Source organism: Triticum dicoccoides, chromosome 6B, assembly GCF_002162155.2.
Source record: "Triticum dicoccoides isolate Atlit2015 ecotype Zavitan chromosome 6B, WEW_v2.0, whole genome shotgun sequence".
NCBI lineage: Eukaryota > Viridiplantae > Streptophyta > Magnoliopsida > Poales > Poaceae > Triticum > Triticum dicoccoides.
In genome coordinates, this window is record NC_041391.1 from 610,268,070 (window position 1) to 610,274,069 (window position 6,000).

Genomic DNA, 6,000 nt, shown 5'->3' on the forward strand with positions numbered 1-6,000 from the left:
TCATCAAAGACAAAAGGAATATCTTTTTGCAATAAATTAGTCAGAGGCCTAGAGATTTTAGAGAAGTCCTTAATGAACCTCCTATAAAAACCGGCGTGACCAAGGAAACTTCTTATACCTTTTATGCCCTTAGGACATGGCATCTTTTCAATAGCATCAACTTTGGCTTTATCAACTTCAATACCTATCTCGGAGATCTTGTGCCCCACGACAATGCCTTCATTAACCATAAAGTGACACTTTTCTCAATTTAGGACAAGATTAGTGTCTTCGCATCTCTGCAAAACTCGATCAAGGTTGCTCAAACAATCATCAAAAGAGGATCCATAAACGGAAAAGTCATCCATGAATACCTCACAAATCTTTTCACAAAAATCGGAGAATATAGCCATCATGCATCTTTGAAAGGTAGCAGGTGCATTACATAAACCAAAAGGCATACGTCTATAAGCAAAAGTACCAAAAGGGCAAGTAAAAGTAGTTTTAGATTGATCCTTCGCTGATACAGGTATCTGAGAGAAACCAAAATAACCATCTAGAAAGCAGAAATATGTGTGTTTGGATAGTCTTTCTAGCATTTGATCAATAAAAGGTAAAGGGTAATGATCTTTCTTAGTAGCTTTATTTAACTTACGGAAATCAATTACCATCCTATAACCTGTAATAATTCTTTGCGGGATCAATTCATCTTTATCATTAGGAACAACAGTAATACCTCACTTTTAGGAACACAATGGACAGGGCTTACCCATTCACTATCAGCAACGGGATAAATAATACCTGCCTCAAGGAGCTTTAGTATCTCCTTTCTTATCACTTCCTTCATCTTGGGATTTAGTCGTCGTTAAGGATCTCTAACTGGTTTGGCATCGTCCTCCAATGTAATTTTGTGTTGGGATAACGTGGGACTAACGCCCTTAAGATCATCCAGAGTATATCCAATAGCTGCTCGGTGCTTCTTCAGAGTTTTCAATAATCTTTCTTCTTCTTGCTCTGAAAGGTTAGCACTAATAATAACAGGATATATTTTCTTTTCATCAAGATAAGCATACTTAAGATTATCAGGTAATGGTTTGAGTTCAAACACGGGATCACCCCTAGGTGGAGGCGGATCCCCAAGAATTTCAACGGGAAGGTTATGTTTCAGCATAGGTTCTTGTTTAAGGAACAGCTCATCTATTTCCTCTCTTTCCTTCATAAACATATCGTTTTCATGGTCTAGCAAATATTGTTCTAACGGATCAGTTGGAGGAACAACAATGGAAGCAAGACCAACAATCTCATCTTTACTAGGTGGTTCCGTATCACAAGGTTGTCTACTAAACTTAGCGAAATTAAACTCATGAGACATACCATCAATGCCAATGATGACAGTATTCTTTTCACAATTAATCTTAGCACTAGCCGTATTCAAGAAGGGTCTACCAAAAATAATGGGACAAAAATCATCTTGTGGGGAACCAAGAACAAGAAAATCAGCAGGGTATTTAACCTTCCCACACAAAACTTCAACATCTCTAACAATCCCAAAGGGTTTAATGGTATCCCTATTAGCAAGCTTGATAGTAACATCAATGTCTTCTAATTCAATGGGTGCAACGTCATGCATAATTTCTTGATATAAAGTATAAGGTATTGCACTAGCACTAGCACCCATATCACATAAGCCATGATAACAATGATCTCCTATTTTAACAGAAATAACAGGCATGCCTACGACAGGTCTACGTGTGTTAGTATCAGGTCTAGCAATATTGGCAGTCTCACCACAGAAAGAAATAACACGCCCATCTAAATCCTCATCCAAGAGATCTTTAACCACAGCAATACTAGGTTCAACATTAATTTGCTCAGGAGGTGTATAAGTCCTAGTATTACTCTTACGAACAACAGTCGAAGCTTTAGCATGATCCTTTATCCTAACAGGAAAAGGAGGTTTTTCAACATAAGCAGTAGGAACAATAGGATCACTATAGGTAATAGTCTTTTCTTCGACTGTAATAGGTGCAACTACTTTCACTTGAATAGGAGGATTATATTTAAACCACTTCTCTTTAGGGAGATCAACGTGAGTAGCAAAATATTACTATCTCAGAGTCAAGTCCATACTTAGCGCTAAATCCACGAAAAGCATCGGTATCCATAAAAGATTTAACACAATCGAACTTAGGTGTCATACCTGACTCCTTACCATTGTCGGAACCCCAATCTTCAGAGTTGCGTTTAATTCCTTCCAATAAGTCCATTTGAAATCAATAGTCTTCAGCATATAAGAACCAGCCCAAGAAGTATCGAGCAGGTTGCGATTATCAAGAGAAAACCGAGCATAAAAGTTTTGAATAATCATTTCCCGAGAGAGCTCATGATTGGGGCATGAATATAACATTGACTTAAGCCTCCCCCAAGCTTGAGGGATGCTTTCTCCTTCGCGAGGCCAGAAATTATATATGTAATTACGATCACGATGAACAAGATGCATAGGGTAGAACTTCTGGTGAAATTCCAACTTCAATCGCTTATAATTCCAAGATCTCGTATCATCACATAGCCTATACCATGTCAATGCACCTCCCTTCAAAGATAAAGGGAAGACCTTCCTTTTGACAACGTCATCGGGAATACCTGCAAGCTTAAATAATCCACAAACTTCATCCACAAAGATAAGGTGTAAATTGGGAGGCAATGTCCCATCTCCTGCAAATGGATTAGCTAGCAGTTTCTCTATCATACCCGAAGGAATCTCAAAGTAAATATTTTCATGAAGTTCAGTAGGTTGAGGAGCAACTCTTTGCTCTTCTGGTTGGGGTGAAGATACCCCAAACAAGCCCCTCAAAGGATTAGTTTCCATAGAGACAAGTAACAGAAAATTTCAGCACACTATATAAAAGTTTCCTTACCAAGTTCCACTCACCAAAAGCGCTACACTCCCTGGCAACGGCACCAGAAAAGAGTCTTGATGACCCATAAGTGTAGGGGATCCATCGTAGTCCTTTCGATAAGTAAGAGTGTCGAACCCAATGAGGAGCAGAAGGAAATGATAAGCGGTTTTCAGTAAGGTTTTCTCTGCAAGCATTGAAATTGTAGGTGATAGATAGTTTTGAGATAAGATAAATAGCAACGAGTAACAAGTAAATAAAGTAAATAAAGTGCAGCAAGGTGTCCCAATCCTTTATGTAGCAAAGGATAAGCCTGGACAATTTCTAATAATGAGAAAGGAGCTCCCGAGGACACATGGGAATTATCAACGAGCTAGTTTTCATCACGTTCATATGATTCGCATTCGGTACTTTGATAATTTGATATGTGGTGGACCGGTACTTGGGTACTGCCCTTGCTTGGACAAGCATCCCACTTATGATTAACCCCTATTACAAGCGTCCGCAACTACAAAAGAATTATTAAGGTAAACCTAACCACAACATTAAACATATGGTCCATATCAGCCCCTAACGAAGCAACGCATAAACTAGGGTTTAAGCTTCTGTCACTCTAGCAACCCATCATCTACTTATTACTTCCCCATGCCTTCCTATAGGCCCAAATAATGGTGAAGTGTCATGTAGTCGACGTTCACATAACACCACTAGAGGAAAAGACAACATACATCTTATCAAAATATCAAATGAATACCAAATTCACATGACTACTAATAGAAAGACTTCACCCATGTCGTCAGGAACAAACGTAACTACTCAGAAAGCATATTAATGTTCATAATTAGAGGGGTAATAATATGCATAAAGGATATGAACATATGATCTTCCACCAAGTAAACCAATTAGCATCAACTACAAGGAGTAATCAACACTACTAGCAACCCCCAGGTACCAATTTGTGGTTTTGATACAAGATTGGATACAAGAGACGAACTAGGGTTTTGAGAGGAGATGGTGCTGGTGAAGATGTTGATGGAGATTGACCCCCTCCCGATGAGAGGATCGTTGGTGATGACGTTGGTGATGATTTCCCCCTCCCGGAGGGAAGTGTCCCCGGCAGAACAGCTCTGCCGGAGCCCTAGATTGATTCCGCCAAGGTTCCGCCTCGTGGCGGCGGAGTTTCGTCCCGTAAGCTTGCCCACGATTTTTTCCAGGGTAAAAGCGATGATATAGTAGAAGATGGACGCCGGAGGCCCACCAGGGGGCCCAGGAGATAGGGGCGCGCCCTATAGGGGGCGCCGTACTCTCTCCTGGACAGGGTGTGGGCCCCCTGGCATATTTCTTTCGCTCAAAAATTCTTATTAAATCAAAAAAGTTGTTTCGTGGAGTTTCAGGACTTTTGGAGCTGTGCAGAATAGGTTTCCAATGTTTGCTCCTTTTCCAGCCAGAATTCCAACTGCCGGCATTCCCCCTCTTCATGGTAAACCTTGTAAAATAAGAGAGAATAGCCATAAGTATTGAGATATAAAGTGTAATAACAACCCATAATGCAATAAATATTGATATAAAAGCATGATGCAAAATGGACGTATCAGGATGTTGTTGCGCAGTCCCACATGTAAGCTCCGGACCCACGTCCATGTGGTCCCACCAGTAAACTCCGGACCCACTACCACTAACGGCAATAGACGAAATGGACTTAAAACTGCCCGTTTGGCCTCGTCATAGTAGTTGTGCACAATCTAGGGGCAAAACTGAGCACGATTCACAACTAAGGGCAAAACTGAGCACATGGACACCATTGAGGGCAAAAGGATAAGTAACCCTAACATTAATTGGTTTCAATGATAACAGAACTCTAGAGACACAAAGTGAATGGTTCAGAATGGAGGACTGATACGTCTCCAACGTATCTATAATTTATGAAGCATTCATGCTATTATCCTATCTATTTTGAATGTTTATGGGCTTTACTTTACACTTTTATATCATTTTTGGGACTAACCTATTAACCGGAGGCCCAGCCCATATTGCTGTTTTATTTCCTATTTCAGTATTTCGCAGAAAAGGAACATCAAACGGAGTCAAAACAGAATGAAACCTTCGGGAGCGTCATTTTTGGAACGAACATGATCCGGGAGACTTGGAGTACAAGCCAGGGAAGTTTCGAGGAGGCCAAGAGATAGGAGGGCGCACCCACCCCTGTCTCGTGGGCCCCTTGTGGCTCCCTCGACCGACTTCTTTCGCCTATATATTCCCACATATCCTAAAACCATCGAATACGAAGATAGATCGGGAGTTCCGCCGCCGCAAGCCTCTGTAGCCACCAAAAACCTCTCGGGAGCCCGTTCCGGCACCCTGCCGGAGAGGGAACCCATCACTGGTGGCCATCTTCATCATCCTGGCGCTCTCCATGACGAGGAGGGAGTAGTTCACCATCGGGGCTGAGGGTATGTACCAGTAGCTATGTGTTTGATCTCTCTCTCTCTCGTGTTCTCTCTATGGCACGATCTTGATGTATCGCGAGCTTTGCTATTATAGTTGGATCTTATGGTGTTTCTCCCCCTCTATTCTCTTGTGATGAATTGAGTTTTCCTCTTGAAGTTATCTTATCGAATTGAATCTTTAATGATTTGAGAACACTTGATGTATGTCTTACCGTGCGTATCTGTGGTGACAATGGGATATCACGTGATCCACTTGATGTATATTTTGGTGATCAACTTGCGGGTTCCGCCCATGAACCTATGCATAGGGGTTGGCACACGTTTTCTTCTTGACTCTCCGGTAGAAACTTTGGGGCACTCTTTGAAGTACTTTGTGTTGGTTGAATAGATGTATCTGAGATTGTGTGATGCATATCGTATAATCATGCCCACGGATACTTGAGGTGACAATGGAGTATCTAGGTGACATTAGTGTTTTGGTTGATTTGTATCTTAAGGTGTTATTCTAGTACGAACTCTTGAACAGATCGATCCGAAAAAATAACTTTGAGGTGGTTTTGTACCCTACCATAATCTCTTCGTTTTTTCTCCGCTATTAGTGGCTTTGGAGTGACTCTTTGTTGCATGTTGAGGGATTGTTATATGATCTATCTATGTTATTACTGTTGAGAGAACTT